At 36.1% G+C, this 14861-nt stretch overlaps 1 protein-coding gene across 4 annotated transcripts in view; it reads left to right on the top strand.

The window, feature by feature from the left end:
- Window positions 1-14861, top strand: part of CNTN5 (contactin 5) — an 812742-nt gene that overhangs the window by 686217 nt on the left and 111664 nt on the right. The window lies entirely within an intron of this gene.

Below are 14861 nucleotides of genomic sequence, written 5' to 3'. Positions count from 1 at the left end.
TAGAACCATCACAGTGTGTTGATTCAATAGAGAAATGAAAAAAGACCTCCTTCCCCCACTGTGTTGTTAACGTAACAGAGTAACATAATGACAGAGGAAGAGAGAGAAAGGGATGGAACTAGTGTGGCAGAGAGAGATTTTGGCTGGAATATCCCTTCTATATTAGCTAAAGAGATGGATCCAAATACAATTTATGCCTACAAATCCAATTTAAAATGCTGCTACCCATGTATTAATATTAGTTTATTCTTCTTCAGACACTTTGGAAAGCACTGGGAAACCACAGCTGTAGTGAGCCCAAACATATAAAACTCAGTTTGGATTGAATTTTATTTTAAAGGTAACATGATATAGTGAAAAAAAGTCTTAGATCTAAAGTCAGGAGTTTTCTGAATCAAGTCCCAGCTCAATCTCTAATTAACTGTGTAACAAAAAGCCAGTCGCTTGACTTGCCTGGGCATTAATCTCAGAAAGAAGTAAAGCGAACAAGTTGGACCACATGATTTCTAAGATCCCTTCTCATAATAGAATTTTATAAATTTATATTAGTAGAAGAGTAATGATGAGCTCTCTTGGTTGCATTTTCCAATGTAACCAAAGTTAAATATCTTATTCCAAATTATTTCTTTCATCTTGGTTTACTTTGCAATTAATGGAAGACACTATAAGAAACAATTACATACCAATTGCATTGTTCACCTCTCACTAAACAAATTAACTTTAATTACTAATGGTTATGTTATATGCAAAATATTTAGATCACGTTAAATTAAAGTCATTTTCCTCTAATTTGTGACTTTCCTTTTTCCTTTCCCTTGGGTTGATAATTCCTTCAAAATTGTGATCAAATTTTGTGGCATGAAAGTCATAAAACAGAACCAAAAAAATGTGATACAAAAATATCACATTTGAAAACAAAAAATATACCATCAAAATATATCTTCTTAAGATTATCTGTAAACATTCATTTTGAGTGATTAGGTATATAAAGTAAAAATATGTCTAAAATGAATATTGGTTTTTCTTCATATAAGTTAAGTAGTCCCCTCTCTACTTTAAAATACCAATAGAGAAATTAATGGTCTTGGTAAAATTATATGAATTATTGTTTTATCTCTTAGACATTACCACTTTAGTTTGATGTCATTCATTTGTATCAATAGATACCTTTAATCCTTTTTGTAAGGTTGGCAGTTAATAATACCTGCTACATCCCTCTTTATGTATGTGCTGTTCGTGCCCTTGAGAAGTACAGAATTGACTCATTACACCATGCAAACCCGTATTGTTACAAGCTATGTTAAAATTAGGCTGTGGATTGTAGACAGTGATAATTAACTACAGAATAGAGGAATAAAGCAAATTATCGTATTGAGAAGTGAGAAAAACATTTAGCTTTAAAGGTAATGTAGGACTTACCACTTTTTGTATATTGAGAATAATAAATAGAAATATGTGTACACTTGAAAATATTTGGAAGCTTCAAAACTGCAAAGTGTAAAAGAAATTGTCTATCCCCTTTCTCCCAATTACCTCAAACAACAATTGGGTCCTGGCTGGCTTCAAGGACATACACTGGAGAGAATTCCATTTTATGACATTAAAAAGGCAGAGAGAAAAAAGAAAAACATTCTATCTCCCTTCGGCCCTTCTCCTTGTGAAATAATATGTCTGAGAAATAATGTTTTAGAGGGAGGAATGAAAGTGTTACAAAGAAAGGAGATTTGGGAAGGCCTCCAAACTTGTGGATACCTTCTGTTTGAGAGCCAAGTGGGGTTATCTGTGGCCTATTCTTGAGTTTCAAAGGAGACCCACTGAAGGGACCTTAACGTCTAAGCTGGCTCAGCAGAGGAAGAAAGCCAAACGGGATTCAGAGACTTACGCAGGAATAGAGCGTGCCTTTACCTGGAGTACTCTCTAAATTAACTGCCCTGGGACCTAACCCACCAGTGGGTGATCAAATTGGGGTGATACAGAAGAGAAAGTGGGGGTATACTTTTTAAGCATATTAGCACTGTATAGTGTCAAATGAATCAATCAAATCTCTGGGGAAATAAAAAAAGATAACAATGGTGTTGATATTTAGCATCTTGTGGATTCCAAATACAGCTTAATTAAGTTCTTTACTTTTCAGCTAGTTGTACTGGTGTCTTTTATACACAGCCATTGGTTTGTAGAGAAAGCTCTAGGCAAATTTTTATGTGTCGCTTTTATAACATCTGTGTACAATGCACGTTGTTATGTTTTAAATAAAATAGTGCTTTTGGACTGCATTTTAAGAGAGTGAATAGATAAATGTATAATCACATCAGGTTAAAAAAGTAATGGCTATGGCTTTGAAATTTAAATTAAAACATCTATAATGAAAATGCTTCTGTTCCTCCTGCCCTCTTTACTGAGGCCATGTTTTACAAACTCAGCAATTGGACTGATTTGAGGTGAATCCATTACTGAAGTCACTGTTGAAAGGGTCCAAGCAATCAATTAGTCCATAAATGTTTGATCTAATTCACCCAAATCACTTTTTTGGCAATGATATGAATTAACTGAAGGTGGCAAATTAGTGAGGCTATTCTTAAGATTTTAATTTCAATTCAGTTTTACAAGCTAAGCGCTGTGGGGGATCCAAAATAAAAGACATGGCGCTTCACCCCTAAGACAGCACAGTTTAAGAAGAGAGACAGCAGGATGGGCTAGTGATCTGCTATAACAGTGCTATCAGCAGAGAACTCTGTGCATACGGCTGGCAGGAGGAGTTGGTTTTGACCTGGACCTGGATAAGTAGGATTCTCCCAGGTGGCTAGGAGAAGAAACTGTGTTTCAGACAGAGCGAGCAGGTGAAGCAAAGACAGAAAGGCAGAAGAGTTTAGAGCTGTTTCAGGAACAGTGTGGAACCACTGATCCTGACAGCACAGTGAGAGCACATAGTAGACAATAAGTCAATATTTGTTGAATAAATTTAAAGGAAAGCAGCAGAGGCCTCGTTGTAAAAGGCACTGATTTCCAAGCTGTGGAATTTGGGTTGCATTTGGAATGCAGCAAGGAGCCATGTGATTCAGATTTGATTTTTAGGAAGATAATTCTGACAGCTATGTAAAATAAGTATTGAACAGTTTGTGGACTTCACATCCATTCTACACTGGTTAAGCAGAGGTTACAATGAGGAGTCGACCATTATAAGCTTTGGCCTTAGATAACCATCCTGTTCATCAAATAAAGCATTTACAATTGTGTTTTAACACAATTGTTTCTTTGGTCAGAGTTTTGTGAGAACGTCTTAATACTCTCAGGATGTCTGAACAGCACCTGAGTGTGGCCGTGTGGCCCCAAAACTACAGTCTTAATGAAGGACTGTGGTGATCCATTGTTTTCCAGAGACTTGAAATCCCTAATTATTCACTCAAGATGTAAGTTGGTTTTAATCCTTACAATGCATAAACAAGCTACACTGAATATCATACAAGCCTGCAATTTGCTCTGTTTTCTGGCAGAGGAAAAAAACCAAACATTTGTCATCAAGATGGTCAGCTAAAGAAGAGTTGCCCTTTCCATTGTGAACTCTCCAAATATGCTAAATTGCAATGAAATGGGCAATCAAATCAAAATGCACTGTTTGAATGGTCCTTCATATATACCCAATTCTCTGATTATAAGAGTACACTCAGGAAGGCAGAGTAGGGATATTTGACCACATTTTTTAATGTGGAAACTGCGCCTAAGACTTTATAGGCCACATGAATACTAAATTGTGGTTACAAGATTACAGTGTGATTTTCAAACTGCATTGTGTTGATTCTCCTTTATAAAGCTTACCCTCTCCATATTAATTGACCATTATGTGTTCAGTCCTTGTCTGTAAACTGTGGGAAATAAAGGGAAGATTTGGTTCTAGTCTTTAATAAATGTAAAGATTATGTAGAACATTAAGTAATTCAAGAAAAATAAAACCAAAATCTTACTAATTTTTTATTACAGCCAAATATTATTGAAGGCCAGAAAAGATAGAGATTAATGTGAGTTTTTATCATTGTGGAGGAAGGCAAGAAAAGGAAATAACTGAGCACCTACTGTATGCCAAGTACTCAGCTAAAAATTATATACGCAATAGCTCATCAATTCCTCATAACAACTGTATAAAGAAATATTATTTAGGGAGAAGGTGCTACCTGACCTAGACTCAGAGGGTGGGTAGCATTAGGATAGGAAAAGAAGAAAGAGAAGGCAACCTAAGATGGGAAAAGATATTGTATCTCAGGGTTGTGAGGGATCTTGGAGATTACTGAGTTTGTCCTAGGATGATACATGGATTCTCCATCAGTATCCTTAGTGTTGGCTGTAAGCCTTTTAGTAATGAGGAACTCACTCCTCTGAAGTAGTTCATACCATTACCAACCAGATCTGAATGTTGGAAAGTTGGAAGGTAGAAGTAATTACAATAATCTGTATACCAAGCATTGGAATCATAAAGCAACATTCCTGATTCATACACGTGGTTTTTGTGGAGTGTTAGGTAGATAAAAAGGGGCCAGAATATAAACTTCTTAGTACCTTAAGGATTTTACGGTAGCTGAAACGTTCTAGCCTATGTCAGTCTTCCTACTATGGTTACTTCTGTTCCTAGTTTATTTTTTTAGGAATTAGCATCTATTTCCTAAGGAGTAAAAATCTCAGAATAGAAGACAGTAAGTGCTCTACTGGCGTCATTTTCTTTCCTGATGGATGAATCTTAATGCTGATGGATAAATATTATAAAAGTAAATGAAATCATTGGAAAAGACTGCCAGAGTTTACTAAGGCACAAAGCTCTGAGGACCTCCCAAGCATCTACTGCATCCTCTTCTTCATATTAGCAGGTGTAAGACTTGGAGGCACTTCATAACTAATCAGGAAGTGTACAAAAGGGCAGAGGATCAGTAGCTCTACCAAAGGCACATGTTCTCTTTGGCTCACTCTGCTCACTAGCAATATTTGTACTTTCAAGTAATATGGCCTCGTGGACTCTGTGCCCTACCCTCTCCCTGCTGGCAAAGGGCTTGTCCTTCCTCATCACTCAATTTCTTGCCTCCTGGGTCTCTGTCTTGCTCTGAATCCTGGCAACCTAGTAATCCACCAACTTTCTGTTCTCTGCTGTAATCTTTTGACTGCCACATATTTGCTCTACAACAGTTCTCTCCCAGTCTTTCACCTGACTTAACAAAGAAGTCACTTTGTCATTTTAATAGGACAGAATAATAGAGTAACCACCAGCCAAAACTTGGGAGCTAAAAAGGAGAAAGGTTACCCTCAAAGGCCTCAGAATTTTCAAACTATTCCAGGAAAGTGTACCATGTCCATTCTTCCTGCTTGTCTGCATTAGAGAATGTCCTTCCACCCACTATCTTCTCAAAGTAGTAGTAGTTTCCATAGCAAAAAAAAGAATGTCCATCTTTTTTAGTACATGTATATGTTTCATGTAGTTATATGAACACAGCCAAAATAAGCCAATAAAATCTGTGATTCTATAACACTTTATGTATTAATGAAATAAGCTAAACTTTGAGGTCCCTAAAAGCAGAGACTAATATGCGTTTTTACTTTTGATTACTTTGTACTGTAGATATCCACAAAACAGCCAGTCATTGTTAAAAAAAAAAAATAAAAACTTGATATAAAGAATTTTCTCAGCTTAGCCAACTACTACATTATCTCAGAGGTTTTAACATAATTAAATATTGCATAAAATTCTGTTAAAACCTGTTGTTAGAATAGTTTATTTTCCTTGATTTTTTTACGTTTTACGCAACATTGGACATTCACTTTACCACGGTTTAGAACTGAATGAAAGATGACCACCTTAGGCGACGTCTAAGATAGTCTATTATTAGGAAATCCTTCCTTAATTCCTGGTGGTGTCATCTGAGTAATCTGTGGACCACAATACCATCAGGGTCACAGCTGGATAGTGACGTTATATTGATTATCCACCTCCATTTTTACTCTAATTGGCAGATGATCCTACAAAGCAAAATTTGAAGTGTATTTCTTCTTGTTCTTTTTTTTTTTTTTGGTGAGGAAGATTGGTCCTGAGCATCTGTTGCCAATCTTCCTCTTTTTGGCTGAGGAAGATTGTTGTTGAGCTAACATCCATGCCAATCTTCCTCTATTTTGTATGTGGGACACCACCACAGCATGACTTGATGAGCGGTGTGTATGTCTGTGCCTGGGATCCGAACAGGTGAACCACAGGCTGCCAAAGCAGAGCTCACGAACTTAATCATCACGCCACCGGGCCAGGCCCCTACTTCACTTTCTGTAGTTTGTCAAATGTAGTAAAATCCGGTAAGGCCCCCCAAACTTATCACATATAAAGAGACAGGCTTAGCTATCCAAGTCACAGGCCTCACTTTATTGATTTAAATATAGTCCACCAAAACAAACCTTCTGAATATGGTGTTATGGTAAGGATACAGAGCTTTTTTTGTCCATTTAAAGCCTCCATTTTTGACAGCTGTTTTATCTTTATGATACCATTATATAACATGATGGGTGATAGGAACAGTTACTAGTTTCTCTGCAATGTTTTCCAGTGCAGAACTGCAGGTTTATTTTTTTGTTTTTTTTTTTGAGAGAGAGGGAGAGAGGAAAATAAAGCTTCTTGATAGAGAAAGGCAATTTTAGTGTCAGCCATGCTGGGAAAAATCAGATCAATAGCCTCTGTTCTGTCATCTCTGAGAGGACAAAAGTACCATCCTTCCCAGAGATTCTCTTCAGAGCCAGCTGGGATGTTCCAGGTTATTGGACTGGGAAAAGTGGGGAATGAGAAAGTGAAAACACTCCTTACCTCTTAATAGAATTTACTTTCCTAGATTGTAAACTCCAGAAATTAAATATGTTTTTAGCTCACTAACTCCAGAAATTAAGAAGTGCTTCTATGTCTAGGACTCCATATTTTTCCCCTTTGGGAAGTTTTGTTTTTCTCCAAAGTTATTTTTCCATTCCATGCATATATTAATGCAGATTGGATTTCTATAATACTACATTCTCCTTGGGCGGTTGTTTTTAATCCAACCAAAGGATGAATTTAATCTGGAATAAAGCACCTGTGTCTTTGGAAATCTGACCATTGGTAGACCCCTATAGGTTTTGCAACCGTTGTTATTGTTTTTACCTTTGACCACGACATCTATCTTATTTCAGTGATGTTTATTAAACCAAATTCTCACCTAATTCTGTGATTTTCAACAGTGAATTACTTAGACTTCTTAGTCTTTCTAATATGCATAACAAACTTCAAATATAAATTTTCATTCAAAATAATACTCCAAATATTTTGAGCTTCAGTTTAGAATTTCCATTGTATTTATTCATTGTTACTCTAAAATTCTACTATTTTGCAATTGTATGTTGAAGAATAATCAGTGGATCTTGACTCTAGAATTACTTCCCCATCCCAGTCTGACAAAGGCTTATAAGACTGCAAAAATCTTTATAAATAAATTATATATGTGCTAAACAGTTAAGAATGAATAAGTAAATAAATGCATAATATCAAGCCCACTCTTTCAGTTATAAAATTGTAGCTTTCCATTTGTAGCAAATGTTCAGGTCAAGAAGCTGAAATGAGCACCTAAATTATCTCCAGAGCCTATACTCATCTTTTCTCAGTACTCCAGTTTGGCACAAAATCAGTATTTGTTTTTATTTATTTCTTGAAAGGCTGCTATACAAATCTTGACAATTTTTTCAAATACCTCTGTCTCCCTCTTGTTTTCTTGTGCTCCTCTCTCTTTCATTATTCATATTGATTCATGGGCCTGTTCAAGTAAATTGAATTAGGAAGGATAACTAATTGTGTCAATTATTAATGAGGATACCATAGGCCACTGTAGTAGATGCCATGGTGTGTTACCCAGAATTCCCTTTCAAGACTGAGGCACTCCTTTCCTAAGCCACTGAGAGTGTTGGGGGCTGACAGCTCTCAGCTAAGTCCCTTTCTGGGGATTACCCTCAGCCAAACAGACTTGTTTGGCCCAAGTTATGCCCCACCCTCCAGCAGAGGCCCAACGGTAAGGGTGATGAGTGCATAGGGATAGTTATAAAGGCCGAGTCCCTTGCCTCAAAGTAAAACAATTCTGAAGGGTCATTTCAGCTCCTGAGTTCTCTATGGGATAAGCTGAGGTCTTTGTTGTGACTGCATCACAGTTAAACATCCCCTCTGCTCAACTCTACTTTCTTCATTTTCCCCACAAATGTTGATCTCAATGGCATTTTTCAGTGAAGTCTCCATCTCAGAGTCTGTTTCTCTGAAACTCTGACCTAAGACAGACATAATGGCAAATGCCATCACTGAGAAAGCACTGGAAACAGGTATGAGTAATAAAAAAAAATTATAATAATAGCTCTCATCCATTGAATGCCTGCTAGATACTTCGCAACACGCTAAACTTTCCAAATGTTGTTATTTCATTTACTTCTCAAATACCCTATGATGCAAGAATTGGTTTTGTTTTTGCTTGGGGGTTTTTCTTATGACAGAAGAAGAAAAAGAAATTCAGAAAAGTACACAACTTTCCCAAATTTAAACAATCATTGTATAGGAAAGTTATTATCCAAACTAGTTCTGAACACCAATACAACACGGTCTCCCAATATCTTTTATCAAACCTAGAGCAGATCTAGAACTATTTGGGGAGATAACATTTTAAATTTCCTACTTTTCCAATAAGTTTAACGTTAAATTATATTATCTTGTAAATAATGAAGATAAATATCCTTCATCCATTTTATAATTTGTGGGTCAATTATTCTCATTGCTGGTAAGATTTTCATATATTCATCCAAAATCACACCCTCCTATAAAGTTTATACTATGATTATGTGGTTATATTTACACTATACAAGTTCTTTTTTCTAGTACTTGTAAACTTTACTATCATGAGTAATCTCCTATTCCTTTACCAAAAATATGTTTCTGTTATATATATATATTTTTTAAAGGCAACCCTACAAATCAGATTCTTCAACATTAGTTAATCATTTCAGAATAAATTTGAAACAGTTTCATTATCCGATTAAGACATAGGCTAAAAGATATAAATAGAATTTTACATCATGAAAAGAACTTTGCCCTTCCTCTCTTGTATGTATTATTTCGTTTGATTCTCACACAACATTGTAAGTCAGGCAAGTTAGATAAAAAGAAGAAATTGAGTCCCAGGAAGGAAGAGGGGTGAAGGGCCTCACTACTGAGGTTCTGAGCAACACAAGCACATTTATGACACAGCCACCATTATCATTTAAGCTTCTTTGAGCTTAAAACATCATCGCTGTAAATGATATTCCAAATCTGGTTTGATGTTTCAAAGCAAAGGTATGAAGAACTAAAACTAGCTGTAATTTTTCACTGTGGCATTTTGAAAATCAAAAACATAAAGAGATTGTGTTTCTTCTCTGCAGTCTCACCTCTTTAGCTGGATGACTCAGGCCTATTTTTACTTTACTTATTTGATCACTATTAAAACATTAAAATTATGTGCTCTGTAAGATCAAATCACCAAATTGTTAAAATTCTCCCATGAAAGTTGCTGAGAATGGATTGAAAAACATCTTAAAATATCCTACTACACTTGCCTCTTCAGATGTTCTGTGGGTGTATTTTCCCATTAATTCAGGCTCACTCTTCTGGCTGCTGTAATTGTTTCACTTTATAGTGTGTGAACTCATTTTTATCAACTTCCCTTTTTAGTCTTTTGAAGATTCTCTCAAAATGCGTATGAGATGCAATATGTTACGTTGCTTTTACTGCTGAAGATGAGGCCAAGAATGTAGAGTACAAAGGTCTCAACTATTCTTCTGGTGAAAATATTGTTTCCACATTTGAGACATTTAAAATCATATCTGTTCTTTCTGAGTACATTACTTATGGCATTGCTGGTTTCACGTGAGTTTTTGGCCACCAAAATCCAGTTTTCAAGTCAGATAGCTGGTAGGGTTTCAGATTCCTCCTTTTCCTCACCCCCAGTACTCCCAGTGCTTTCCTTATACCTTTCCCACTCCTTCACCAGAGCAAGTATCCAAATCTACCGTAAATATTGCTTAGATCTTTCCCTTCAAGCTTTTACATTTCCAGAAGGAACATGCTTATTTTTTGACCTCAACACAGTACCAGGTGCACGTTAAAAACTAAGTAAATATTTGTAAAGTAGCTAAAGGAATCAGTGACGGTAGGAGTATATGAACTAAAAACTAGCCATTTAGAGTAGGTCATTTAGAAACAAATATTGACTATAATATCTAAATAGCTTTTTTTATATTTTTTGTTAACTGAGGAAAGTTTCTAACTTCTATTATAATTATAGAGAATGTCAGTGATCAATAGTTTTACTCATTTTACTTCACATGAAAATTTAAATATTTTTGATATTGTGCTAAAAGCAGTTGTTTTCTCTGGAAATAATAATCACAGGAGTTCTTAATAAAAGAGATATATACAGTTGGATTCTAGTTACCATGTTGCAGCAATGTTGATATGTTTTATAGGCTTTTTGTTATTTTGAAAAGAATGCCCTCTATACACCTACGTATCCATGGGATATAATTTAACCTGCAGAGTGATGAAATGCATAGTATAATGAGGACTTTAATACTAGAATTTTTACCTTGAAGGAATGATATATAAAAGAAGATTCTTCTTTTTAGTTTTTAAAAGCCTTGGTAAATAAAAGGCTCCCCTTATTCTCTAATACCACATAAGGTTTAGGATTTTTATAAGCAAACATCCTTCAGTTTTACATTTTAAATACTATTGATATGTAAGTATTGTATTTTAGACTGACTCCTGTATTATTTCTCAAAGTAATTTTCAAAGAGTTGGGTTTTTGAGAGGCCATTATTTTCAAGACATCTTTGAAATTCTACCTTTATTTAGCAACTTCTCTTTCTGCATCTGTTTTGTATTAAATTCTAAAGGGGACCTAACTGTTATGATGTTGTTAGCTTTTCAAAATCCTCTAGTTTCTTTCATGGACTATTTTTTCATATTACCATATAAAAGTGAACTTTAGAAGTCTGGAATTAAGAACTCAGTGGGTAGCCTCTCAAAGATATTTTCTCTCTTGGAAAAGGAGCAATAGGAAATTTTAGAAATAACTATTGAGCTATTATTATTCATTTCGTTTTTTTCATCTGATATCCCTTATATAAGGGAAGTGGAAAAGATCAAGTTAGAGAATTTGGAAGGCGTGACACCATTACCTTCAATGAATAATTAATGGCTCTATAGAGTATCAGTGTACAATAGATGAATTCTGAATTTATCTCAGTTCCACAAAGACTTATTGAGCACCTATACACTAGGCACCTGTCAGGGAACTGAGGATTCTGTAGTAATCAATAACAAACATTCTACGGGAGGCATATCAATATAACTGAGATAGAACACCACCTTTGAGGAGCTTAGAGTCTTACAGAAGAACAGACATATAAACCGATATGTGGCAAGAGCAGTGGAAGACATATGCTCGGGGAACTCAGTCCACGTTACACACCCTCCAACCCGTGGAAGCAGAACAGACTTCCTAAACCAAATAATACCTGAGCCTATTCTTAAGGAAGAATAAGAAGTACTGCAGGCAAAGCAGGGAAAGGAAGCAGAAGGAGAAAAGACATTCCAGGTAGAGACTGAGCATGAGGAAAATAAGAAAGACACTGAGGTTTTGTCTACCAAATCCCAATAACAAATGGTGATCGTACAGTTAAAGCAACCCTCATCTATTACTATAGTAATTCTATTTTTTTAAATTTTATTTATTTATTTATTTTCCCCCCAAAGCCCCAGTAGATAGTTGTATGTCATAGCTGCACATCCTTCTAGTTGCTGTATGTGGGACGCGGCCTCAGCGTGGCCGGAGAAGCAGTGCGTCGGTGCGCGCCTGGGATCCGAAGCCAGGCCGCCAGCAGCGGAGCGCGCACACTTAACCGCTAAGCCACGGGGCCGGCCCGGTAATTCTATTTTAAAGAAAGCTTCTCATACGACCTGTGAACATTAAGTAAATGGCCATGATTATTCTTGGTTCCAATTATAGCAAGTTACATATTCCTAGCAAAAGTAAAGCTGCCAGATTTTTCCAAATTAAATCCAGGGATAAATTGTATGTTGCTTAGCATATGTGTTTTACATAAATTTATATGTTGCTTGAAGCTTTCTATGGGATGTATAAAAAAGAAATTATTACAATGTTAAGATTCAATATTCAGGGTCATTGAGATAATTCCCTGAGAAGCCCTATGTGATTTTTTCAGAAAGCTGCTTGTTATTCTAGAAGCAGTTCTAAGAATGCAATGCAGTTAAGGAAAACAGGAGCTAAAATCAGAATTTCTGCTTCCTTCCACATTTATTCCTTTACTACGTTATATATATTTGAGGACAGGAATCATACCTATCTTGCTAACCTTTGCCAGCATGTAACATCATGCCTGGCAGATTATTTGCTAAATAAAGTTTTTGTTAAATTAATTATTATATAAACAAATAGAACTTTATACTCTTATATGTAGTCAGTTTCTCACTTCCTAGTTCATCTGCTGAACTATCACACCAAAAAAGAAAAAATAAAAACCAATATCAGGAAAATTTTTAATACATTTATTCACTTTACAAAAACTTAATGGTTACCTGTAATGTGTATAGCACTATATCAGGGCAGGGAATATACGGTTGAATAAAGTGTGATCTTTCCCTTCTAGAACTCTTACTCTAGAAAGATTTTTAAACAACTCTTTAATGTGGTAACTGTTATAGTATTGAGATATTATACTGTTGAAAGAAATGAACTCTAGAGGAGAAATTTGAATTATTAACCAAGTATGTCATTGGCAGAAAGACTTGTTCTCAGAATTAATGTTCAACTGAATTCAGTTAAGTTCATTACTAAAGGTTATTTAATCAACTACTATAAAGTAAGGTAATAATCTAACTGATAATTTTTAAATTACCGTAAAATCAAGCTTTCTCATTATACACCTTACACATCTGTTAAACCAAAAGAATTAACTATTTTGAAGCAAAATTCGCTAGAATAATTTAGAATACATTCATCGTGAAGATACAACATTCTACTAAACAGTTCAAGGATTTCATAACAAGAAGCCTGATGGAAACTATAAAACACTATATTTTATCCTTTTTAACTGCTGATAGCCCCACAAATAAATATAGGTTATTGACAGAACTTGTTTTAAAGTACTTATTAAATATAGTGACAATATTTCCTAAAAGCATTTCTGAAACTGGCACTCTAATTGCCATTATCCGGCTCTTAAGTGGTAGAGAATACCGAAACACCTTGGGCTTTCCCTGAAGTAAGGGACCTGTGACATGCTTTGCTCACTGTGCCCATGACATCAGTAAGGCTTCTGAACAGGCTACTGCAATGTCTCTAGTATTCAAAATAACTTTAGCCAATGTTAGAGATGCAGGCATTTCAATAAGAATGTTTCTATTTGCCTTTAAGAATAATCAGGCAGAAGAAATTAAGGATCATTTTTTCTTAGCTAACTTTTTTTGGGTTTTGCCCACGTTGCTGTTTCCAACTAAATTTGGTCTCATACCAAAATTCTGACTAGAATAATCTATTGGTCTGTTTTTTAACATATATTTTAGATGTGGAGATATAAATATCTTTAGAGAGGAGAAAATTTCACAGTTTAAATATCAATGAATACCTTTTTTTTTTTTTTTTTTGCTGAGGAAGATTTGCCCTGAGGTAACATCTGTTGCCAATCTTCCTCTATTTCGTATGTGACCTGCCATCACAGCGTGGCCACTGCTAGATGAGTGGTATAGGTCCACAGCTGGGAACCAAACCCGAGCCACCAAGGCAGAGCACACCACACTTAACCACTAGGCCACTGGGGCTGGCCCTCGATGAATACCTTTTGCATTTCTCCTTTTATTTCCTATGAATAACTATAGAGAGGAATTAAGGAGTAGTTATCCTAAACATGCATATAGAGGTGACCATTCAACAAATATAGTCTGTATCAGTGAGTTTTGGGGGCAAAACAAACCACCCAAAAACTTAGTGGCTTCTAACCACCATTTATTTAGTTCATGATTCTGTGGGTTGGCAATTTGAGTTGGACTCAGCTGGAGTCCATCTGCTGGTCTCAGCAAGGCTCACTCATGCATCTGCAGTCAGCTGCCAGCCAACTTTGAGGCACCAATGTTGGGGATCAGCTGGTTATTGGCTGGGGCTACAGAAACAAATGGGCCACGTGTTTCTCATCATCCATCGGGCTAGCTCAGACTTGTTCACGTGGAGTCTCAGGGTTCTAAGATCAGAAGCCTCATGATCCCTTCAGCCTAGGCTCAGAACTTGCTCAATGTCACTTCTGTCACATTCTATTGGTTAAAACATAAGGCCATACCAGATTCAAAGAGTGGAGAAAGTCCTGCTGGGAGGAACTGCAAAGTATTGTGGCCCTTTTTACAACCTACCACCATCTGTTCTCTGGCCACAAGTTTTTATATTTCTCTAACTTGCAACCTTCATCCCAGGATTCACAAACGTCCCATTCAATTGTGGTTCTCATTTCTGTTTCAGTTAGCTTTTGCTGCAAAATAAACTCCACAAAATTTATGATCCAATTCTATGGGTCAGTAATTTAAGCTGAACTTGGTTGGCTTTTCTGCTGGTATCAACTGGGCTTATTAATGCATCTGCAGTCAGCTATTAGGTCAACTAGGAGTTGTTTGGGGAGGCTGCAGATAGGATGGTATGTCTCTGTTCTAAGTGGTCTCTCACCCTACAGTAGGCTAGCCCACGCTATGCCACGTGGTTGTCACAGAAGTTCCAACATAGTGATCTCCAATGCACAGGCAC

This window comes from Diceros bicornis, chromosome 7 (genome assembly GCF_020826845.1).
Source record: "Diceros bicornis minor isolate mBicDic1 chromosome 7, mDicBic1.mat.cur, whole genome shotgun sequence".
Taxonomy (NCBI): domain Eukaryota; kingdom Metazoa; phylum Chordata; class Mammalia; order Perissodactyla; family Rhinocerotidae; genus Diceros; species Diceros bicornis.
Note: the sequence above shows the minus strand (reverse complement) of the source record. Positions and strands in the feature narration are given on the sequence as shown.